Genomic DNA, 25952 nt, shown 5'->3' with positions numbered 1-25952 from the left:
TTCACAATGGGGGGAAGAGCACTGGGCTGAGAGTGCGAAGTTAGTTCTCCCTCCACCTCTACCCCAGCCCCTCTAAGACCCCCTGGGGACAATGAGCTAGTCCCTAGGGAGATGGAGGCTGGAGAGCCGTACTGGGAGTGTCCTGAGCGGTGCCCTGAGGTGGATAGCAGTCTCCTTGCAGGCGCCCACCACTCTCCCCTTTCCCTGGCCATCTACCTGCTAAGCGTTCACACTGGGGGAATCCTGTGTAGACGGGAGGTGGTCCACTCAGGCCAGCCCTGTAATACTCTCATTATTAGTCAGAGGGGAATCTGGAAGCAAGCTTGGAGAGGGACAAGGCCTTGGACAGCTGCCTGTAATGAGCCATCATGACTACCGGGCAGAAAATTCCGGGCAGGGAGGCCCAAGTTGTTCTTCTCCTTCTCCTCCCCACACGCCCCAGTCTGGGGTGACTGCAGTTCACACAGGAACCAGGACAGAGACGTTGGGACATTCAACGAGGATTTGTTGTGTCCCTACCACAGGGTCAGCTCTGAGCTCAGCTCTGTAAGGGATCTTGTCTGAAATAGGAGGCAGTGGTCAGGGACCCAAATTCTCCTGTCTTTAAGTCTTAAAGAGGAGACAAAGCAAACCCAGGTGAAATGTCAAACCACTAAACAAGGCAGTGTGAGGTTGGGGCCCACACACTCATACTGGACAGTCCAGTACAGCCAATGGTGGGGCAGGGGTGTCACCATGCACAAGGACGAGGGGACTCGGGGAACAGGGAGAAGTTGGCTTTACGGGGATGGTGGGAAAGTCTTCCCGATGGGGAAGGGGAGGCGAGGCAGGAGTGAACATGCACATTCAGGGGACGGGATCCCGTTTGCACAGAATGAGGCTGGAAGTGTGCTGGGCCCTGGGCCGCTTCCTTCCTCTGAGCTCTTACTCCTTGAACTTGGTCTTCCTCTGTATCCACGGGAGGTCGCTGGGTCCCGGTGGAGAGCTAGGCAGGGGGGATCGGGGTGCCAGGGAGCTCAGCCCCTCAGCGGGAGAGCCATCTGACAACAGGAAGCAGCTGCAGCAGGTTCCAGGGCTGTGCTGGTGTCTGTCACTCTCCTTCTACCCCGGCTGCAGCCCCTGCAGAACAAACTGTTCTTCAAGAAGCTCTGGGGACAGAGGGCCCACACCTGCTCCCCAGGTCGGTTTGGACAAGCCGGGAGCCCAGCAGAGGCACACCATGGCCCAGCAGCCCCCCCTCATCCCCGCTTTGCCTGAGGCAATGTAACACAAAACAAGAGCTTCAGGAGGAAAACAGATGCTGACTCTTCATGCAGACCTCATCCTAGAATATCCCACGATGTCTCTAGAAATAGGACCTAAACTCCAGATCCCAAACTCTGAGATCAGTGGGGAGGCTAAGTGGTGTGTCTTTGCAGAAAGAGCACTGGTTTGGAAGTCAAAGTGCAGCGTTTTCATCTTAATTCTGCCACTAAAAAGCTGTGTGACCTTGGACAAGTCACTTCCCATAGGTGGACTTCAGTCTCCTTCCTTGTAACATGGGAAGTTGAGACTGATGAGCTCTAGGGTGACTTCCAGTTTAAAATGTGAGAGTCCAGTGCTCTGAGGGAGCTTTGGGGTTGCTGTGGTAACTGGTGCTCAGGTAGCTGGGAGAGAAGTTAGGATGAGCGTCTGATTGAGGGCTAGATAAAATGGAATGGGATTCAATTTAGGACCTGAGATGGTAGGGTTTTATTTCCCCAGATCCCCATGATAAAGAGAATTGGGTCTGTTGGACCGAGAACACCTCAAGAGGAGCTAATTTTATAGAAGGTTCCCCAACACTTGGTGAAGAGCTATAATCCTTCTAAATAGTTTGAGGTCATCCCTCAGTCACAGCTGCCCACCCCCAATTTGCAATGAGCTGGGAGAAAGGACACGCCTGAGAGCAGAGAGTGGGGTGCAGTAATGCAAGGAAAGAAAGAGCCCAGCCCTCCCAATGCTCTTCCCCATATAAGCTGCTCCTTAAAATGCCTTCACCTGGGGACCAAGCCTTTCAGGCCACAGTTAAGCTAAAAATAAACAGCTAAGATTCTGCCTTCCTAGGACCTAGGGTATACTGGGAGAGGCTTTCAGAGGGGAAGGGGACTGGAAAAGGGAGAGAAAGGGGCAGTCCAGGTAACACAGGAGCTGTGCTTTTTCTGAAGCCTGATCTAGGCCTGGTAGCTCAGACCAGTTCCCTGTGGGCAATGATGTGGCAGACCAGTTCCCCTGGGTTTCCTAAATGCCTTCTGGGTCACTTTGTATAACCCTCCATGTTTGCCTCCCAGGCCTCAGCAGCCCCTGAGGGAAGAGTCCAGTTTAGCTCCCATCCATCTACTACCTGCTCATCGTCCAGTGGTGTGGGGGTCGGGGTGACGCTGCTCTCTGGCCTCCCACCAGGTCACCCATGTGGCTTAGACGCTGTCTTGAGTTGTTTAAAAAGGAGCCACAACCCTAGGCTCTTGGAGGCAGCTTCAGCACGGGGTGAAGTGTGTGGGGTGGAAGGGAGCCTAGAGGGTGTGGGAGAGGGGAACACGCTGGTCTCTGGCTTCCGCTGGCCTTTAGTCTGCAGGGCCGCACGCTGCCAGGACCAGTGCTGGCAAAAAGCAAAGGAGGAGAGGACCAGACCATCGGCCAGAACACGCCGACGTGGGGCACTTCCCAACTGCAGCCCAGAGCAATGCAGACATGGGCTTGGCATGCTCCTGCCTCTCTGTGTGTGTGTGTGTGTGTGTGTGTATGCACACACACAAAGGTACATGCACGAGAAGGTGTGTGTTTGTTGGCCTGGGTGAACACTGCCCATCTCTACAGAGAAGATGCCAAAACTCTGTGTTTACCATCAGGGCCAGTGGGGCTGGGACCTGCAGAGCCAGAACCCCCCCAGCCCCTGCCTACCCCAAGACATTGCTTCTCACAGGAACAGAGGAAGGAGAGAGGTGGAGAGGCCTGCAGCAGAGGCTGCTTCTTCAAGGAGAGCTCAGCCAGGCCAGCAGCCCTCCTCGCTGCAATGCAGCCCTCTCCTTCTACTTGTCCAGGAGCATTTAATGAGCAGCTCCTTTGCCTGGGGCACCCTCCTACCACCAGATCCTTTTCCCCCAAACATGCTACCTGGCAGGAGGCCCAGATTTCTGCATACGAGGAAAGGCTTCAGGACAGCCCTTGTAGTACCAAGTTGTAAAGGCAGTGGGCTTTGAAGGACAGGAAGGATTTGGAAAAGCTGAAACTAGTGGACTAGTGAGTGTGGGAGGCTAGAGAGACATTTCAGACAGGAGGACAGGTTAGGAATGCATGTGATTTATAGGGAAGGTTGTAAGGAAGCCTCTTTGGTTGTACTTTTGACACATCTCTGACACCAACCGGGAGTCCCGCAATTCAGTTCAGGGTCAGTTCTGACACTAACTCCTCAGGCTTAGCTTCAGATCCCACAAGTTAAAGGGCAGATTCCCCCAGAAGACTGCCCTTACTTCAGATGACAGGTGCAGATGGAGTCCCCAGGCTACCCATACTTCGGTCTGACTTGGCTACAAATTCATACAATAGTTCCCACTACCCTGCTTCAGGTTCAGTAATCTGCTAGAATGACTCATAGAACTCACTAAATGTGCTATACTTATACTTAGAGTTTTATTACAAAATATAATTCTAGAACAAAGGGAAGATCCATAATAGGGAAGGTCTCGGGGGCAGAGTGCAGAGCTTCCGTGCCCTCTCCTCACGGATCAGGTGTGTCACCTCACCTGGTGTGTTCACCAAGCAGGAAGTTCCTCCGAGCTTCAGTGTCCAGAATTTTTATGTGGGGTTTCACGCAATAGGCACAGTTGATTAAACCATTGACCACGTGATTGAACTCCTTCTCCAGTCATCCACCTCTCCCCAGAGGTTGGAAGTGGGGTGGGGATGAAATTTCCCACCTTCTTTCTAGCCCCCCTTCAAACCACCTAAGGACCTACCACTGGTCACCTCATTAGCATAAACTCAGTTGTGGCAGAAAGGGCTGGTTGTGAATAACAAAAGACATTCCTATTACTTAGGAAATAACACGCATTTTTTAAAGCTCTGTACCAGGTAAGGGGGACAAAGGCCAAATGGATTTTTGTATTATACCACAGTTGTAATGGATGTTCCCTGTATAGGAAAAATGGATGTTCCCTGTATGGCAAAAAGGAGGGAGCTGAGGATGGAAAGATAGGACGGGGCTAATTTATAAGGTCAGAAATTGATAGGCAATCACCTCCTCCCTCCCAAGGAAGTGGAGGCAGAGGAAAAGTAGTAGAGACAACTCTCTCACTTTGGTATCTTGGTAGAATCTTTCATCCTGTTTGTTTGTTCACTTTTCCCCCAGGTGTTTCATCCAGAAGGAGGAGGCATCCCCCAGTCTCTGCTTTGGCACCAAGGCCCCCCGATTCAGGTCTATCTATTGACATTCGCCCTAGCTGAAATACCACTTCCTTCTGGAAGCCTTCCCTGATTACCCCAGTGGGAAGTTATCCTGCTCTGAATTCCAAAAGCCCTTTGGGTCAGTCAGTTCACTCTTGCCCTGTGTTGTGACTCATATTCTTATCTCCCCAGTTTGGTCCTAAGCTCCTTGCCTTACCCCTTTCTGCTTCATTCGAACAACCAGCACTTTGTGTAACATTTTGTATAACATTTGTGAGCTCTCTGCAGACATCCATGATTATCATTGGCCCCTCCTGTCCCTGAAGAACGTGGTGCCTTCCCTTGAAGAGTCCTATCTCTCTGAATAGAGTGTGAATGTCTATCCCGCCAGACTGTGAGCTCCTCCAGGACAAGGACATGCCTCTACATTCCAAGCTTTAGCACAGCCTGCCAAGCAGTGTGTGCTCAGACATGTGCAGAATGAACTCAGTTCCTCCTTGAAAATGTAACCTTTCTCGCATTTAGGAAGGATCAGGAGAGTAGGGGGATGATTTATGACTTATACTGGCAAGAATGAGAAGGGGGCACTAAAACAAGGGCAAGGCTGCCCTTTTCCACAGGGTCCTGCACTTTCCAGGCCTCCTGCCCAGAAGACTGCTCTTGGTGGGTGCTCCACGGCAGGCAGGTGGATGGGCAGGATGAGAAGTCAGACCAACCTGGGCAGGCAGGTGGGCAGCTGGGCAGCTGTAAGAACAACACTAACCTCTGGGGGCAGGTCTAGCAGAAAGGAGCCCTTTCCGGGGACTGTGTGAAAGCTTTCCGCTTGAATGGCTTCCAGCCCCTGGAAACCCCAGAGCAATGTCCAAGCCACAGTTTACTTGACACTAATGGTTACCACCCCAAGGCCCCAGGCTGAGTGGGAGCGGGCCTGCTGGACATCAGTCCTTCCTCCAAGGCCAGGCCTACTGCTCCCTGAGGCAGCCCTCTGAGGGGTCCTCAGTGGACAGACCGGGCGGGGGTGAGCGCCATCCGTGAGGAGGAGGCTCCTGACCACTTCCCCCCAGGCAGTGTCCCATGACGTGGAATTGCTCCAGGGAACCGGTCACCAGCCATGAAAAGGGACATGACACCCAAGGTTTCTCAGTGGCCTCCAAAGCCGGCTGAGAGTCAATGATGGTCCCCTGGCCTCTCTCTGCAGGCTTCAGGGCCTCTCGGGCGGGGACCTGTCTCTTGCATCCCTGGGTCACAAGTCCTTTGATTTTTCTTTGGCCCCGGACCCACTCTACACCACCGAGTGTGGTACCTGGCGTCTTAGGGAAGCCACAGTTTGGGAATGGAAGGAATGGAGAAGGCCTGCTTCCAAGAAATGGTTAATTAATCCTCTCCCCTTCCCCCAGGCCGCTTGCACCTGCAGGCTGCGGTGTGTGGTTTCCCACAGATGCAGCTGGCTCTGTGGCAGCTCCCTCCCTCCCTCCGAGGGAACCTGAGAGGCCCCAGGCCTGAGGCTCCTGGGAGGGGCTCCTCAGCCTGGGTCCAGCTGCTGGGGGTGACACAGGAGGGCCTTACAAGTCCTTTGACCTGGACCTGCCACAGGGAGCGCTCTGGCTGACTGACCAAACCTGGGAGGGGACTGCCGGCTTCCCCCTAAAGCCAAAGGCAGGGGCTGCCATTTTGGAGATGACCACACACCCTCTCCACAGGGCCTCTCAGCTCTTCCCAGGCTCCACTCCACTGACTTCTGGAAGAAGCTGGTGGCGTCTTTAGGGTGGGCTCAGCATCCCCCCGGGGGAGGGGAGAGAGGGGAGGTCCTGAAGCAGAGGGTGAGTTGAGTGTGAGAGGTGAGTGGGATGGACAGGAAGGAAGAGGGGGAAGTGAGACTTGGCAGGGCCAGGCCTCTGCTGGTCAAGGCAGCCTTGAACCCACAACGCTAGACTCTGGCAGGCTCTGTTCTCTGTCTCACCTAGAAATGGGCAGGTTGCTACAGAGCCTGGGCGGATACCCAGTTGACCTCTGGGCCAAATGTGCTCAAGGGACACCTCAGAACACTACTCACTCTGAGACAATGAAGCAAAAAAATGTGGGAGCTTTCCTGCTGAGACATTTCCCCAGGACCGGTGAGCGAGGTCCAGAGGATCAGCCTATGGCTGGCAGCCTGCCCACTGTGCTGCCCTCGGCCGCTGGGCTTCCACCCAAATCCCAGGGGGACATCTGGCTGGTGCCACATGGGGTGCTCCGCCCAAGTCCCAACCGAGGGAGGTTCAGTTGGGTCCAGAGGCTTGGTAGATGAAGGGATGGGAAGGTCCAGGTCTGACAGGTACAGGCGGTGACAGGGCCCAGGGCTCTGGCTTATCTCACGTCCAGCTCCAGGCAAATTGCTTCAATTCAACACTTTCCCTGTGAGGCCTTACGGCCTGAGGCTCAGGGCTTTGGTGGCCTCCAGTCTGCAGAAAAAGCCCAGCTCCCTCTCAGAGACAACTCCCCCACCCAGGATAAGAAGAGGGAGGGCGATCTGGCAAAGGAGGCTTGAAAGGAAACAGCTACCCATCTGCAGAAACCCCTGCGTCAGATGTGGGGAGGAGGGAGAGAGAGGACCCAGCAAAAGCCACAGATTCGGTCCTCACTCCTCTGCCTCAGGACGAGGACAACTGCAGGGTGGCAGCCAGGCCTGGAGGAGGTGAGGATGCACGCTGCGTGGGCACCGGGCAAGCTTCGGTCCTCGCTCCTGCATAACCTGACACCCCTAGAGGGGTAGGGCCGATGCCAGCCACCCTGACCAGTGCCAGGAGTCCACTGTGAACTCCAGACTTGTGCTTGGCTGGTTTGCAGTGGTGCCATGTGGCTGCAAGCACAGAGCTCTGGCTGGGAGTCACTGCTGATTCCGTTTGCCCTCAGGTGTACGGAGGCAAAGCCCCGTGAAAGAACTTTGAGCTCCTGAGAAGAGGGGCCTAGGTGAGGAGGCCCGTGATGAGGTGATCCTGCCTACACTGGGCTACTGACATATATTTTTGCTTTATTGCTGTTCTTACACTATCACGGGCATTTACTCATTGTGGTTGTCCAGACCCCATGTGTCAAGAAAATTCCAGTAAATCTGTGGCTGGGAGAGCTGCAGCCCATGTCCAGAATGCCACCTTCTCATTTCTGACTTAAACAGCATTGTCCTTTTCCTCCTTGCTCAGATTCACCCATTTTGACAATTTTGTATCAGTATGGACCCTTCACCAAGATTGAAATTCTCCATTATTGAGTTAGGAATCTTTCTATTGGTGCTTTTATCTGTATTTTGGTCAACGAATATTTAGTGAGTGCCTGCTCTGTGTGATCCATTGTGCTGGTGTTGGGAACACCCTCATGAATAAAACAAGGCCCATCCTTGGTGAGCTGACAAGCCACACCCCAGACGTCACAGTCAGCATCACAGGAGGTTACTATCTGTACCCAGCCATGACTACTGAGCACTTTCAATTTCCTGAAAGAAAAATCTTAGAGTCCTTAGAAGGCAAGAACCCCCCAAATAGGACTGTGATCTGTCAATATATTTTGTTATTTTTGAAAATATGTAATTACAGTCACGTGGTTCAAATACAAAAATGACATAAAAATCTCAGTGAGAACTCTTCCTCCTAATTTTTTCCTAACAGTTCTCATCTCCGACATAAAAAAAATTTTTTTTATATCCTTCCAGTATTTCTTTATGTAAGTATATTTTCTTGGTCTTCCTCATTATTATTCTATAGATAGTTTACTATAATCATGGTTTTTCTTGACTATGTGCTGGGGATTGTTCCATATCCACACATAGAGGGCTGTCCATTTTCTCTTACAGCTGCAAAGTGTTCCTTGTTCTAAACCAGTCCTCTGTTGATGGGACTAGGTGGTCAGTCTCTAATCTTTTGCTGTCAGACAGTGCGGGATCTGTCCTTCCAGATGCGCACAGGTGCACAGGGTCCAAGGGTTGGGACATTTGTAATTTAGAGACACCTTGCAAACTGTCTTACGTAGAGGTTGTGCCATATTCATTCCCACCAGCAATGTATGGGAAAAGCCTGTTTTCCCAGCAGGCTGAGCTGAGATTTTTAAAGAGAAGGCGAGGAGGTAATGTCAGGGCTCCAAAGAAGCGAGGGATGGAGAAGGCCAAGTCCAGAGTGGAAGCCCAGAGCACTTAGCTTGGCCAGTGAGGGTACACGGATAGCTGAGGACTATGTGGCCCAGGCCATGTTGTTTCATTTGTGTTCGAGCCGTAACCGTCACAGCTGACAATTGGGGTACCCTTCCCTAGGGGAGCAAGGGACTCCAGCAAGAGAATCTATGAGGAGAGCCTGAGGCAAGTGAGCTCAGCTGGTGAACGGGGTGGGTGGTCTATGAGTAAGGACCGCGATACCCAGCAGAAAAAGAAAATGAATGCAAACTATAACACAGTGGATTTTCATTAGATCTAGGGAAGAACTTGTAACTTTCAAGGTGTCTCACCCTGCTTTAGGTGGTGGAAGGAATTGTGGAAACTCCCCAGCGGGACTTCCAGAAGCATCACCCAATCATTTGTGTAGTAAATGTCAAACCCCAACTTCGCCCAAACCCCTGCACCGCCCAAGGTGCTAAGGATACAAACGTGAACAGGACAAAAATCTCCACCCTACAGAGGTCTAAAGGGGCTGAGAGCCAGCAGACAAGTATGTAAACAAGTAAATAAATTTCAGATAGTCAGGGGAAGGGGTAGAGATTGGGGGTGAGATGGAAAAGAAGGAAATCCTCTCTGAGGAGGTGACATTCGGGCAGACACTTGAATCAGGAGAAGGACTGGCTCAGTCACAGATCTAAGAAAGAATCCAGGACGGATGCAGGGAAAAGCAAATGTCGGGGTCCTGAAGGTGAAGGAGCACAGAGGGAGCGAGTGAGGCTGGAGGCGTGGCCCGACAGGCAGGCAGCAAGCTGGGGAGCCTGCAGTGGGCGCTGGACCACGAAGTTTGGGTCTAATTTTAAGAATAACAGGAAACAGCAATTGGTCACAAAGACACATATTCCACGATTTATGTGAAATGTCTAAAATAGGCAAATCCACAGAGACTAAAAAGTAGATTAGTCTCTAAAGTAGATTCACCCAGGCTGGGAGAGTTGGGAGGAAATGGGCCAGTGACTGCTAAGGGATACAAGGGGTGGGAGGAGGGGGCTTTGGGGGGGCGTGGTGATGAAAATGTTCTAACATTGATTACAGTAATGGTCACACAGTCCTGTGAATATACTAAAAAAAAACATTGAATTGTACACTTTAAATGGGTGAATTATATGGTATGTGAATTATATATCAATAAAGCTGTTATTAGAAAAATGATAATGGGAAGTTATTGGAGGGCTGCTTTAATCAGGGAGTAACATTTTCACTGTCTGCTGTGGGAGAATAAACTGTCAGGAAGTAAGAGCAGAGGCTGGAGACAGCTGGGAGGCCACTGTCGTGGGCCGGGGAGGAGGTGGGGAACGTGGAGGGGAGAGGTGTGTGTGGGCAAAGGTGCCTTGGCCTGGGCTGGTTGCTTTGTGACAGAAGTTACTGAGGAGGTCAGACTGGGGTATACTTCGAAGCTAGAGTTTGATAATGGATTAGATGTAAGGGGTGGCGGAGAGAGATGGATCCAGGCTATTGAACTACAATGGGGAAGACTGGAGGAAGGGTTGGGCTGGGGGAGAGGCAGGGAATCAGAGCTCTGTTTTGTTTTGTTTTGTTTTGGTTTGGTTTGGTTTCATTTTTATTGGAGCACCGTTGCTTTACAATGTTGTGTTAGTTTCTACTGTACAGCAAACTGAATCAGCTACACGTATGCATATAGTCCCTCTTTTTTGGATTTCCTTCCTGTTTAGGTCACCCCAGAGCATTGAGTAGAGTTCCCTGTGCTACACAGTAGGTTCTCATTAGTTATCTATTTTATACACAGTATCCATAGTGTATATATGTCAATCCCAATCTCCCAATTCATCCCACCACCACCCCTTTCCCCCTTGATATCCATATACTTGTCCTCTACGTCTGTATCTCTATTTCCGCTTTGCAAATAAGATCATCTATACCATTTTTCTAGATTCCATACATATGGGTATATGCCCAGTAGTGGGATTGCTGGGACATATGGTAGTTCTAAAAAACAGTGGTTAGAGGCCACGAAGTAGGTGGCAATGCCTTAACCATATGCGTGTTGTCAGGCCCGAGGGCCTCTTCCATCCTTGTCAAGGGGAGTGCTAGCCTTCTCTCCTTTCATGCACCACAGCTCTGTTTTGGACATGACAGGCCTCTGAGGTGTCCACTAGGCAGGGGAGATGTCAGGATCAGAGTCACCACCATGCTGACAGCCACATGCTAAGGGCCAGCAGTCCTATGAGGAGAGCTCTACAATTACCCCATCTGTACTGGGCACGTCACGTGCACCACTTCAGATTCCCTCGGCCTCCCCTCTGGTTTGGTACCCCACTGTGGTAACCAGTTTTACACAGGCCTCAACCAGTGTCACACAAGTGCAGCCAACAGTGTCCCTCTGCATGCCTCTTAAAGCCTCCTGACACCCTGGTGTCAGGGACACCAATGGGACCCACTTGGCATTGACACATGAGCCACCCAGGACTGCGGGGAGTTAACATCAATGGGGTAACTCTATAGGAGCCAATGTATAAGTGATCCCCCTTTCTTCTGGAAGGTTCTGAAGTACATTTCATAAAGCTTCTCAGAAGGTCCTGCAGGATGGAACAGCAGTCACCCATAGAGGTGGGCAACTAGCTCACACACTTCACTCTTCCTCTCCCTCAGTCCTGCTCCCCGGGTCATGTTCCCAAATAAGCTACTCACAGTTTAGCCTCTGTCTCAGACCCTGCATTGGGGAGACCCCATGTAGATGGGAGATACCATCTACTGAGGCGCAGAGGATTAAGGTCACACAGCTTGTCAGGGTGGAGCGGGGATTAACATCCAGGCAGGGGGTCCTGAGCTGGAGCTGCTGTTTTGTCCTCTACTCTGTTCCCCATTGCTTCTCAAAGATTCCAACCTCTAGACGGCACTGAAAGTCATAGGCCAAGATGGGATCTAAGCAGGGAGAGACTGTAAATAGGAAAGAAGTCCCCATACTATGCTAACACTTCGAGGTCAAGAAGAGGAGGAGCCAGTGAAGGAGCTCGGGAAAGAGCTGCCATGGAGGTAGGAGGAAACGACAGCAATTTCTCCACTATGCACATGCTGTTGAGAGGCAGGATAAGATGACAGGAAACTGACCTTTGGATGTACCAACAAGGAGGTCATTGGTGACTTGGACAAGTGTACTTTCAACGAAGTGGCAGAGACAAATGCTTGGCTGGAGTGGGCTGAGAGGGAATGGGGATAAGGATGTGGGGTGGGAGGAAAGGGGCAGGAGCTGGAGAGGGCGTAGGGTCACGGGAGGGTTTGCTTTTAGCATGAGAGAGATGATAGCACATTTAGCTTCTGAAGGGAATGATCTGGTGGAGAGGGGCAGTTGCACAGCGCAGGAAGGAGAAGAATGATTTGGGGCAAAGTCGTGGAGTGAGTGAAGGGGTTGGAATCTTGTGCACAAGTCGAGGGGCTGGCTGGGAATTCGAGAGGAGGCCATCCATTGTAAGACAGGAAGGCAGCGGCAAGGGTACAGGTGCAGGCACTTTGGGAGAGCTGATGGTGAGAAGACAAGTACTTTTCACATGACTGCATCTATTTTCTTAGCAAAATAAGGAGCAAGGTCGTTAGCTAACAGCAGGGAAGGAAGAGGAGGTGTTGAGAGTTGGAGAAGAGAGGAGATGTGAAACGCTCATCTGGAAAGTGGGGCAGTGAATCTAGTAGAGAAACACAGTAGGATTACTGGTCAAGCTGAGTGCCCACTTGAGGTTTGTGGTCAGAAAAGTAGAGTGTGACTAGTCAGCGTGGCTGTGAATTTTCCCTGCAGTGTTCAGCTACTCAGCACAGGTGCAGAGTAGGTAGGGCATTGGGGTTAAGCAGGGTCGAGGTGTGTCAGGAGAGCCCAACCGAAGGCAAAGGGCCAAGAGAGTGAAGGGCTTGTTCAAAGGGGCGATTATTGTTACAGAACACAGACTCAAGCTGGAGAAAGAGGTAAGTGGGTGAATAACGGACTGATGGACAGTGAAAGAGGGTGAGTTCAGCGGAATGGAAGTCCCAGAGGGGACAAAGAATACAATGGAGGTGACAGAGTAAATGAGCTAAAAACACAGGAAGTGGTGATCAGAGACTGGGGGGATCAAAATTGTTGAGTTCAGGCTATGGCCATGGGAGTGGGTGGCAGAGGTGGGAAGAAGACTGGTGCAGAGAGGAGGTCAAAGACCACCAGTGGTAGGTGTTGGGTAGATGTAGACAACATCATCTATGTAGATGCCTTTCCCCGCCCACTGTGTCTGAGACAGCGCCTCATCCCCTTCCACTAATCCTTCACCTGCCTTTTTCCCTTTCATAGCATCTCTGCCTAATATTTTATGCAGTACTTATTTATATGTTAATTACCCTTGCTCCCGTGAGAATGTAAGAACCTTGAGGGCTGGGACATTTTCTCTCTAGTTTACTTCTATATCCTTAGTTCTAAGAATAGTACCTGGTGCATAATAAACGTTCAAAAATATTTGTTGAATGAAAGAATGATTGCTAAGGTCTCAGAAATAATCAAGGAGTGGTGGTGGAGAGGAATATAGTGAGCCAGGCACTAGCATATTCTGGGATTGAGTGGAATGGCCTAGAGTGTGGTAAATTTCTACAACTCGGAAGGGCGGTGGCTGATTTGGTCTGATGGCAATATCTAGCCCTCCTGAAACTCACCTAGATGAGATAGATTCTTCTGATGCCTTCAAAGGAGATGAAGTTTTAGGGTGAGGAGAAAGGAGAGAAACCATAGCAACCGCCATCAGGAGCAAGGAGGATAACTCCCCACCTCCAGACTCATGGGTATAAGGGACGTGGAAGAAATAGTGACCACAGGAGGCAGCTACAAGGAAGTTAGGATTTGGGGATCGAGGGGCTTTCCATCAAGAGCAGGAAGGTGAAGGAATGTTCAAAGAGAAGGTTGAGTATAGGGGGAGATTTTGCTGATGATAAACCATGAGTTCCAGAGAGCAAAGTGAAAGGATTTGGGGGATTGATCAGATTAGAGGAATTACAGAGCTTTACAGGAGTAAAAATCTAAGGGATGAGGATGACCATGATTCTCAGACTTCAGGTGGTGACTGAGGACACCCGGGTGCAAGGCATGATGGGATTATCCTGATGGTCTTTCAAGGGAAGATGGGTGCCTCCCCCTCCAGCTGGGGCCCTTGGGTGGTATGCGGCGTTGGGGCAGTGATGTTGGGGTTGGGGGAGGGGAAGTCTTGCCCGACACCAACTGTTCAGAATGGAAAACGCAGGCAGCATTGGGTACAGGAAGGAAAACTGGGTGGGCACTCAAGAGGCTAGAAGTTTGTCCCAAACTTTCCTACAAGCAGTTATGTAACTTTCAGCAAAATGGGAGTCATTTTCCTTACCTATAAAAGTGGAGCGGAGGGCTTCCCTGGTGGCGCAGTGGTTGAGAGTCCGCCTGCCGATGCAGGGGACACGGGTTCGTGCCCCGGTCCATGAAGATCCCACATGCCGAAGAGCGGCTGGGCCCATAAGCCATGGCCGCTGAGCCTGCGCGTCCGGAGCCTGTGCTCCGCAACGGGAGAGGCCACAACAGTGATAGGTCCGCGTACCGCAAAAAAAAAAAAAAAAAAAAAAGTGGAGCGGAGAGGAGGTGCCTCCCAGCTCTGTAACTCTTGGTCTCTCTCCTTCTCCTTTCCCTGACCTCCTGTCTCCTCAGCCTCCCCACCACTTAGCCCAGGCTTTATTCTCTTTGGGGCCCTGCTTTGTGTTAACTGCACTCCTGCTGTCAGGAGAGCTGGGAGGCAGAGCCAAGCTCCCTTCCTCCTCCCTGGCTCCCAGAGGCTCCTTCACTGTCCCGTGCCACTCCGACCCTGAGCAACCAGGGAGATAGGCATGGCCTCCCTTGGGCAGTGAAGTGAAACTCGGGCGTGAATAAGGAGCGGGAACTTCCCACAGGCCATGGGGAGACTCCAGCAGGGACCAGTGACAAAGCCACAGACTGACATGCAGAGGCTCCTCAGGCCCTCTGGAAGGGAGCAAAGCTGGCAGCCCTGTCTCAGGGCTGGGCTCTTTACTATCAGGCAACTCCGGGAGCCTGGGGTTTGGCCCAGGGAAATGACCAGAACAAGGTTTTGGCTGGGGGCTTGATCTGAAGCCCTGGACTAGGATGTGGGGGAGGCATATTCTCACCCAGTGTCCCCCAACAGCAAGCGGGATCCTGCCTGACCCACTGGGCAGGGACAATAATAACCACCTTGCTGACCTCACTTGTGGGAAAGGTCAAGCAATAAATGCCAACATTCACGAAGTGCTCACCATGCACCAGGCATTAAGTACTCGTCACGAGGATCCTCGAAGTTGGCCTCCACTATGATTCCCCCCTTTAAAGATGAGGTGACAGAGACTCAGAACATCTAAGTAACTCACCTGAAGACCCGCAGCCAGTAAGCAACAGAGTGAAGATCTTAACCTCTAAACCACAGGGTTTAGTTTCCTCGGCAACCTGGGAAGCAGGTATCATGGTCCATTTTACAAAGATGGTAATGAGCTCAGAGGGGCTGAGTGATTTGCCCAGGGCCACTGGGCTCTCTGGTCACAGAACCAGGATTTGAACCCAGGCCCGACTCCAGAACCCATCCTCTTCTCACAGGGCCACACAGCACCCCCCAGCATCAGCACAGAGTGGGGGTCTTCAGGCTGCCCTGCCCAAGGCCTCAGCTGTGAAAACAAAGAAGCTGCAGTCTCACCCAGGCAGGTTCTGCAGGGTTGAGGAGGCCGCTAGCCAGACGCTGGCAGGAAGTGTTTTGCTGAGAAACATTTTCATCACTCCAGAACTCAGGCAGCTATACCTATCCCTCTTGACATTCACCTGGAAGAGGAAGATTTTCTGATGCATAGGAAAAGTCAGACCAGCCCACGTCTCGATCTGCTCTGAGAACTCTGGCTGGTAAGTGGCTATTTACATTCCCAGCTTCTTTAGAGACACTCTGGAGACTTTGAAGTCATTGTCAGCTGGTAAGGGTTAACCTCACCATTTTTCAGATTGGATAATTGAGGCATGGAAGGGCAGACTCCTTCAGCGAGTGCATTTCTGGTGTCTTTTATGTGTAACCTGAGGCAGGAGGTGGACACAAGATGTTTCAGGCCGCTATTGCCCTCTAGAAGTTGCAAGTTAGGAGCAGGGTGGGGGATTATTGGGCTGCATCCCACAGGCCTATAAGCCTTTTAGTTGCTAGTTGCCCAGCTTTGAGACCAAAGAAACAGTCCGGAGACAGTGACAGAGACATCAATGGATTATTGGATAGGGGGATCTTACCCAAAGGTTCCTGGAGCAAGACACCCCCATCGTGTGCAGCAGATAGCGGGCAGGACATGGCAGTAGGCTTCGCTACTAGAGGAGAAGAGGTTACCATTTAAGGGGGGGAATTCACATCAGGTGGGCCCATCAGTTACCAGGGACTAATGAAACCCTACAATTAAGAGGATTGTGTAGTCATGTGGGTGAAACAGGGACTGGTCAGCCAGGGGATGTACAGAGAGCAAGGAAACAGCCATCTTGAGTGGCCTGACCATACAGGGTGATGTGCAGGGTCCTACAGCATCTGTTGCCTGATGAATGTGCACCGATAACAGTGAAGCCACCACGGCTGGCCACGTGGTTCTGGGAGCCAAAACCACTCACACTGAAAGTCTGTGGCTTCATCTTGTGGCCACAGTACCAGACTCCACCACCCATGCCCACCCATAGCACATACAATATGTGCTCAATAAATGTTAATTAGCCTCATACGAGGCTCAGGAAAGGCTGTGGGGAGAAAGGAGGTGGTGTTTCACCTGGGTCTTGAAGGGAATTTAGTTGGTGCAGAGATGAGGGGAGAGGACCTAGGCTGACAAAACAGCATGAGCAAGGCCACGTGGTCCATTGACGGGAGAGTATAATGTGTGATGATATTAGGCCACAACTCAGAGTTCCCGAGTGGGAACCTGGTTACCACATGGTGGCTTACATTTCTTGTTCTTGAGACTTGGACTTCTCTTAGGCCCAGAACCACATTCTGCTCCACAGGCCTTATCCGTGGCATGGAGCTACACCTGCCTAGACAGAAAATCTTTTACAAATTGCCCCCAAGGCACTGGATAGGCTGACGAGGACGCTACTTGATGATCTGGCTCCTCCCGTTCTTTGCGGTGACCACACTCTGTGCTTTAGAGCTGTCTGCAGTGATGGGAAAGTTCTCTCTCTGTGCTTCCAATATGGTGGCACCAGCCACCTGTGGCTATCAAGCACTTGAAATGTGGCTAGTGATACTGGAGTCTGCATTTTACATTTTATTTAATTTTAATTAATTTAAACAGCCATGCGTGGCTAGTAGTTACTGTATCGGGCAGTGCAGGTGTACATTCCTTCCTGGCCATGGACCGTCAGCTCCATAAGAGACTAACTGTGCCTGGTTTTACTTACAGGCTTCTCCCCAGCACCTACCCAGGGCCTGGAACATGATTGGCACTTCCTTAATGAAAAGTTGCCAGATAAACAAATGAGCAAATTCTCTGTTTCCCTTACTACTCTATAATCTATTTAGATACTGTCTTTTTTGTGTATGGAAAAGAACCACATAACATAAAATTTTCCATGTTAACCATTTTTAAGTGTACAGTGCAGTAGTGTTAATTATATTCACACTGTTGTACAACAAAAGAGCATGTCACTTTGCGTTCTCAGACCCCAGCACAGCACCTGGCACGTACTCTTAGTAAACATTGGTTGAAGGACTGAACAGCGCCATGCCTTTGAGAAGCCAGAGCAAAGATTCCAGTGCCACCTCCTACCCCAGCCCCACACATTCCCTGGGGCTTTGAGGATGCCCTGGAGCAAAAGCTCTAGAGCACTGGGTTACAAAGAAGTCGACAATCCACTAGGGGTAGGGAATAAATAAACTTTGTTTTTAATTGCTAAAATAAAATTTAACCCACATAATGTAGGGATTGACAGCATTACATGTATATAATTTATAAATATATGAAAATCTGGGGAGGCTGCCCCTCAATTTTTTGCTGATTGGCTGGAAACCGCTTCTCTAGGTCCCTGATATAGACTGATGTTTCTAACTGATGAACAGGGTCTCCCTCAGCCTCCAGCTACTTTCTTCCCTCAGTTCAGGGGACCCTCAATTAATGTATTAATAAATAGCAGGTTGCAGTTGGGATCCTGAGGAAGGCTGGACTAAAGGGAGATTAGCTCTGCTAAGGGCAGTCTGAGGGCTGTGAATGTAATAGGGAAGAGCCTTTGTATTCTACCACTAGTTAATCACTACAGGGATGTTGCCTATAAGCTTAAATTATACCTACTGGCCCATCTCTGGGAACCCTGCCTCCCGGGTAATGAGTGTTAAGCTAAAATACCTTTGTTTAGCTCACAGGAAACATCCCAACCAGACCCACCTGTGAATGGCTGCAGGAAGAAAGAAATTAACACATCCGCTACAGAATCTGGGGAATCCTGACTTTACCTCCTCCCCTTTTAGTATAAAAGTAGCCTGAATTCTAACTCAGGGAAGATGGTTCTTTAGGACATTAGTCTGCCATCTTCTCAGTCTACTGGCTTTCCAAATAAAGTTCCTATTCCTTACCCCAACACCTCGTCTCTTGATTGATTGGCCTGTTGTGAGGCAAGCAGTAGGAGCTTGGCCTCGGTAACATGAATTGGAGCATTGGCCACAAGCATCTGTGTGTTTAAATCATATCTATTTTTGAGCTCACTCCTAGCAGAAGAGTCAAAATTTACGTTCTGACCCCCAAGTAAATTTTCAGTCTTAGTCATGAAATTGGGGCATCATACCCCAGGAGTGCTCAAAAGGAGTTGTGAATCAAGTGTAAGAGAATCCATTTTCTGATCCTCAGTTTTCTATGCTCTCTTTCCTAAAAGCAATCTTCCTAAAAATACACCTAAGACAAGCCATCCCCTTTCTCATAAAGAGGGCTTTAAGAGAGACAGCTACACCGCTCACCCATTTTGACCCACACTGTGGGCACTGCATTGTGGTGTAGGTATGAGAACTCTCAGGATGGGGTAACAAGTCTTTTTGTAAGTCAGGTGGTTTACAATCTTTGCTTCCAACAAAATTGAAGCAGATGCTAATCAAACTGTCAGCAGATCATTAAAAACAATATGATAATAATGATATTAGGCATACAACTTGGAAGAAGTTCAAAGAATGACATTCCTATGTCAAAACTCATTGGTTTCCATATATTTACTTACTTATGTGAAAAATGTTTCTCAATGTTTAAATCTATAAAAATAGGGACTTCCCTGGTGGCGCAGTGGTTAAGTATCTGCCTGCCAATGCAGGGGGCATGGGTTTGAGCCTTGGTCTGGGAAGATCTCACATGCTGCAGAGCAGCTAAGTCCGTGCGCCACAACTACTGAGCCTGCGCTCTAGAACCCGTGAGACACAACTACTGAGCCCGCGTGCCACAACTACTGAAGCCCACACGCCTAGAGCTGGTGCTCCGCAACAAGAGAAGCCACCGCAATGAGAAGCCCGTGCACCACAACGAAGAGTAGCCCCTGCTCACCGCAACTAGAGAAAGCTCGCACACAGCAACGAAGACCCAACACACCCAAAAATAAACCAACCAACAAATAAATAAATAAATCTATAAAAATAAAACGTGGGAATGAAATAGATGCTGAACCTTCAGTCTAGCAGTAAGTCAAAGTCGTTCACATATATATGCACTAATTGGGAAGAAAATGCCCCTGCCACCTGATTAAAAGATATATTTCCAATAAAATTTACTTTTTACGTTTAACAGTTGTTTATCAAATTTTATAATTATTTACATGGCTCTGATCAATCAAGTATTAATCATTGTGACAACAACTAAAACCATAACAAAAATTGTTAGCTAAGGAAGTTTTAACTTAAAATTTTTTATTGATATATTACTCAATAGAAGATTTTCAATCATAAAAAATACATTATATTAGGATAAAATCTATAACAGGAGTAGAATGGAAATACAAGCTCATGGAGGCAAAGAAACAATGTAAACTTCCAGTTGTTGAAAAATTAGAATCTGCTTCCCTATTTTTTAAATGGATAATGGAGGATATCAAATTGCTATGATATTTAGATTCCACTGGACATTTAAAAGAGATTTTAAATTTTTTGTTTTGAAGTGTCAATATCCATTTTTCTTTGAATTTTCATGGCTCTAATATAAAATCAAATGAAGGCACATGGAAAGTGAAAACAAATCAATGCTCATAAAATGCTAGAAAGGATATCCTTTGGAACTATTTAAACTCGCAATGAAAAATTTTAAATGCCAACTTAAAAAATACAAGAGGGGGCTTCCCTGGTGGCGCAGTGCTTGAGGGTCCGCCTGCTGATGACACGGGTTCGTGCCCCAGTCTGGGAAGATCCCACATGCCGCGGAGCAGCTGGGCCCGTGAGCCATGGCCGCTGAGCCTGCGCGTCCGGAGCCTGTGCTCCGCAACGGGAGAGGCCACAGCAGTGAGAGGACTGCGTACCGCAAAATAAATAAATAAATAAATAAATAAATACAAGAGGGTATGTAATGTAAACAATTCCTTTAGAGGACTTGAAGGCCACTGTCTGGGAGTTATGGGTCCAGTGTCTACAGCGCCTGCTCCCACCCCTAAGGTCCCGGTCGGCCTCTGGAAGTGCATCTGTCCTGCTCTGCCTTTACAGGGAATCTTTGGTGTGGCCCCCCAAAAACAAAAAAAACTTAAAAAACAAACAAAAACTCCTCCCCAGCATGCCCTGCCCTGGGGCTCTGGATGCCGCCATCCTGTCCACCCGGCCCACTGGGCTCAGCCAGCCCTCCGCCCCTCCCTCCCCCTCCGCCCTGCCTGCCGTCCAGGTCACCTCCTCCCAGCCCCCGCTGTCCAGCCCTGGAGTAAATAAACCACCGGGCAGGGACCCAGACAATGGGCCTTGGCTAGGAGTTAATGGGCTGGGCCTCTGGCGTTAGCCGAGTGTGACTGGAGCTGGCAGGGGGCCTGGCCCGGCGCCAGCATCGATTACGACTAGACGGAGCCAAGGCAGACTTGGCACGGGCGGGCCCCACAGCTGGCAGATTCAGTCACCCTGGCCACGAGGGCATGAGGCCTGCCCCGGGGGGCCGCTGCCACCAGCTGGCCGGGCTCCAGCCAGCTACGTCACTGCCAGTGGGGAAGGGCCGCCCATTGAGCCTCCAGACCCTCGGCCCTGACCTTTGGTCCTGCCCACGGGACTGTCCCTGATAGAGCCTCTTCTTCCAGCCCCAGGCTGCCTCGGAGGCTGCTCTGTGGCCCCAGAGACCAGGGGTGGGGGGTGGAGGTGGAGTGAGGGCTAGGGGGTGGGACAGCAGCGAGGATGAGGACTAAAGGAAGCTGCTCAGCTTGGCTGGTGTCTGTCAGCGGGAAGAGCAGGTGAAGCAGCCCCTGCTTCTGCTCTCCAGATGGAGGCTTTCTCTTCCTGTCCCTCGAAAACCCTGCGGGGCCACTTGGCTCTGCTCCACATCAGAAACCCCACCCTGAAGTGGGATGGGAGGGGAGGCAGGGGAGCCACCCTGAGGGCTCTGTCTCAAGCCTTGCTGCTACGAAGCTGTTCGCACTGCAGTTTACAAGCGGGGCTTAGCTGGGGGGAAGGGAAATTCTTTGCTTTTTTAAGTTGACTTCTAGCTCCCAGACTCCCTTTGGATGCTCTCCCCCGGGCAGTGAAGTATAGTATAACCCTTCATCCCTGCGTGTGTCTCCATCTCAGGTTGGCTCCTGAGCCTATTCCGAGGAGATCTGTTGGTCTCACAGACTTGCTGATTTGGCCTGATATCAGGGAAGAGATCATTCCACTGGGCAGAATCCCCAAATTTTAGGGGATGGTTAGTCCATCTCTCCCCTGAGGGTTCCAGAAAAAAAAGCCCAGAGAGAGAAAACACCTGGCTATGTGCCCAGAGTGACAGTCCCTGCTTCCTGAGGCCCCAGGTGGAGAGCAAGGAGGTCAGGTCCTGCAACGGCCTAATGGTCCCACATCCTCAGAGCTGCAGGTGCGCAGGTGCATCCCAGACCAGGAGGCAATGATAATCCTGCCCCACCCGTTACCCAGAGAGAGAGGTTGAAATGGGGAGTGAGAAAGGCATTTGAAACAGACCTCCAAGAGCAGAGGAAAAGCAGTGAGCTCTCATGCCACCTCTAGTTCTCCCTCTAACCCTCAGTTTCCCTCGCTTCCCTCCTCAAGCTCTGGGACCAGATCCGCTACTTTTCCGTGAGCTGTTCTCAGACGGAGCCTGATAGTGCAATGACTGACTAGCTGAGAGTGGGTGGGCTGGGGGGATGGGAGGATGGGGGATGGGAGGATGGGGGATGGGAGGGGATGGGGGGATGGGAGGAGGATGTGTGATCCACCTAATGACGCCAGCTCTCATAACACTGGGGACGTGCAGCCTCTGAACTATGAAAGACAGATGCACTGACAAGTAAGAAACAAACTGGTCTGGGACTTCCCCGGTGGCACAGTGGTTAAGAATCCGCCTGCCAGTGCAGGGGACACGGGTTCGAGGCCTGGTCCGGGAAGATCCCACATGCTGCGGAGCAACTTAAGCCCATGCACCGCCAACTACTGAAGGCTTCATGCCCTAGATCCCACGCTCTGCAACAAGAGAAGCCACCGCAATGAGAAGCCTGCGCACCTCAATGAAGAGTAGCCCCCTCTCATGGCAACTAGAGAAAGCCCTCGTGCAGCAACGAAGACCCAGCGCAGCCAAAAAATAAAATAAAATAAAAATTAAAAAAAAAAAAAAAGAAACAAACTAGTCTGGACTCCGGATGAGAAATGTCCAGACATTTTGGACAAAGGGAGGAAGAGAGGAATGGTGGGAGAGATGACTTTTCTATAAAAGAAATATGGACATTTGATGGAGAAATAGAAACACATACAATTCTTTTTTTCCCTCACTACACTTACTTTTTTAGTGTCCTTGGAGGACCTACAAAAATCACTTAGGTCGTTTAGTAACATAAAATGTGCTATACATAACTTGGCTCATAAAATTGTCACCTTTGTTATATGGTTTTAGAAATGAGAAGGCCTGTTAAAAAGTTAAAAACGTGTTGTTAATGGAGTGCATTTACTTTTCCCTAACATTTTTTAAAACCAAAAGACTCCTCAGGGAGTTTGATTTTTTTTTTCACCCTGCCGTTCACCTCTACAGCCTGGACTCATCCTTTTGGCGTCTGTTTACACAGGAGATGGCAGACCTTTCACTCTGGATAACCTCACACCCAGGGCTGGCTTCATGGGTGTGTGACCCGAGCAGTCACACAGGGCCCCAGACATGTTTAGAAGGGCCCTGCACTTGGTTTAATAGTCTGTTGTCACCATCTTAAATTTTTTCATCATGTTTTAACAAGGGGCCCGCATTTTCATTTTGCACCGGGTCCCACAAATTACATATCAGGTTCTTCTCACAACCCACCAGTCCCCCTGCCTGAGGCCAATGCTGACCCTCCGCATCCAGGTCCCTCATTGCTGGGCCTCATCAGCACAGAATCTCCCCAGGACCCCGGATGGTCTTGCCCTCGCTTAACTCTCCTTCTATGCCGCCGGCCCCTGCATTGCTCCCCGGATCCTCCACTGTCCCCAGACAGCTCATCGGCATCTATGTCTTACATCCCCCCTTTCCTCTGGCTCTGGTGATGCCAGGAACCCGACGGCACTGTGAGCCTGTTTCCAGCCTGGGGTCAGTTTGAGCAGCCAGGCTTGCTCACCACACCAGCTGGGGTTCCCCTCCAGAAGCATGCCTCACGCAGAGCGGGCAGCCTTCAAAGGGGCCATGCCTTCCTGGTTGCTGCCTTCGCATCCTGATCCAGTCTGATGGTGTTTTTGCAGTTTTCCTGTCAGCTTGGGGGGAGAAGTTCAAAGAGACTCTGTCTTCCTTTCTGGCTTCCTTTCCAGACGGAGCAGCTTTCTCTCGGCGTCTCCCCTGCCCCACCTCTCTCGAGGAAATTGGTGTCTTTCCCGCTCCCTCCCTCCCCCAAAAAGGTTCATTCCTGAGGGTTATCCTGAAAACAGGTATGGCGGGGAGGGGAGAATCCGAAGCACAAGGCAGGTCAGAGGTCAGCCAACACCCTGGCTTGGGGGTCTCTTTGCCAACGCTCTCCTATGGAGTTAGACACTCGGAGGGTTAGAGAGGAAGAAGGAGGGAAAGTGAGCTCCTGGGGCTGGAAGAACATTAGCACCTCTCATAAGAGCACCTGCATCACCAGTTCTGAAAGAAGGTGATGAATTGTTCATAACTTGCTTCTGGACATACTTCCTAGGGGCCAGTGACCAACAGGGGTTTGCCTGACCTGCTGCCTTCCTGCTGGTGAAGCTTTCCAGGGAAGCTATTCACTAGGAAGAACCTTGGATCCCAGGGGTCTTGGAAGGGGCCTCTGAGCCCAGAATGTGTGGCAGGCACTCCCAGCCCCGACTGGGAGTTTCCCGGTTCTCCAGAGGCATACGTGTTGCTCAGCACTGAACCAATCTAACTCCTCCAGAAGACCTAGTACAGTGCTCAGGGAAGTGTGCATGCACAATTAATGTCACGCCTCCATCCCTGCTCTCCCTCTTTCGTCCTCTATTAAGATGGGTCAACAGGACCTGGGGGTAGAAGCGCCTGCCTGCCGTTCCCATGCCAGCCATCACCACTCACTGCAGGAGAGGCTGCCAGGCCCAAGGACAAGCCCAGGGCTCCGAGTCTACCCTTCCAGATCAGCACTGAAGCCAGCTAGATGCAGCCTGTGCACTGTCCCCGAAGCTGGGGACAGGAATATATAAGTAGGGCTGTGAGCAGGCCAGGAGACAAGGTGCACAGTAGGCCCAGCATCAGCAGAGGCACTCTCTGAAAAATCTAAATCCCAAAAGGGTCAAGGGAACTGGTTTCCAGAGAGGCTCCAAAGAATAAGCCTTGTGGGGAAGATTCCAATGGCGGAGGAATATCTACTGGGGCTCTGGAGAAAGAGGGGAGGCACCGTGGGTCAGGAGAAGGACAGAGGAGCACATGAGGGCACTCAGCAAAAGTTACTTCTCACCCCCCAAAAGGGAAGAGGAGTAAGGGTGGAAATTTCCTCTAAGCAAGACTGTCAAGCTGCCTAGTAAAAGCGGAAGGGGAAAGAGGTACACAGGGCAGGAAAATCACACCATCAGAATCAAAGTGATTCACTTTGAGCCTGGTGAGGAGAGGAATGGAGTACAGGGTGAAATTTTAGCCACCTTAGTCAATCGTATGACCCAGTAGTGCTGGGGACTTTCCTCACAGAATTAATGCAAATGGACGTGGAATACCCTTTGTGGCCAGAAATGGTGAGCTGTGCACAAATTATGTGCCCTTCCATAGCATGCAGGTGATGCTGGGAAGTGCCCACCCAGCCGGGGACTCTATCCCCGAGCTCCCCTTGCATAAGCGTGGTACTGTATGACTAGTGCTCACTAAAGGGAAATGAATGGAGCCGGTGTGTGTCATTTCCAAGTTGATGTTAAGAAGCAGATGTGCCTTCTTCACCCTCTCTTTCCCCATCTGTAGTGGCTTTTGAAGGTACATGCTGAAGTTGGCTGAGTGACAAGCTAGAAGGAGCCTGGATCCCTGAATCACCCATCAAACACCCACATTAGGCAGCTGTGTGAGTGAGAAATAAACTTTTTTGTGTTAAGCCTTTGAGATTTGGCCAGGGCCGGGGGGCGGGGTGGGGGGTTGTGTGCTATATAATATAGCAGTTAGCATTCCTGATATCTCTGACCCAGATGTTGCACTTATAGAAATCATCAGAGATGCAAAGATTTAGAGAGCCTAAGAAGAATGAGCAAAACCTCAAATGGTTATAATCTCAGTGAACACTGCACCAAGCTCTGAAATTATGGGAATGGGAAGTGGGCAACTGAGGAGAAAAGATAGATTGGGCAATTGCACTGTAGTACAAGTACTAATCGTTGTGATAGGAATAAGGAAGAACAGCAGTTGAGAAGAAAATAAGAAAACGGATCAACAAGGCTGGTGGTTAACAAGTGCGTAAACTGAACCCTCTGTGCAAGCATTTTTTTTTTTTTTTTTTTTGGTGGTATGCAGGCCTCTCACTGTTGTGGCCTCTCCCGTTGTGGAGCACAGGCTCCGGACGCGCAGGCCCAGCGGTCATGGCTCACGGGCCCAGCCGCTCCGCGGCACATGGGATCCTCGCAGACCGGGGTACGAACCCGCGTCCCCTGCTTCGGCAGGCGGACTCTCAACCATTGCGCCACCAGGGAGAAGCCCCTGTGCAAGCATTTTGAGAGAGGTTGGTGAACAGATCCTGCCATGGAAATACTTTGTTAATTGCAGTCAGGGGTACTCAGCATTTTTTCCTAAGAAATCCTTTGACGTATGATTAAATTACCAAGGTCTCTTTTACCTTTTATATCTAGATTTCTCC

The sequence above is a fragment of the Hyperoodon ampullatus genome, assembly GCF_949752795.1.
Source record: "Hyperoodon ampullatus genome assembly, chromosome: 3".
Taxonomy (NCBI): Eukaryota; Metazoa; Chordata; class Mammalia; order Artiodactyla; family Ziphiidae; genus Hyperoodon; species Hyperoodon ampullatus.
This window is presented reverse-complemented; position numbering follows the sequence as displayed.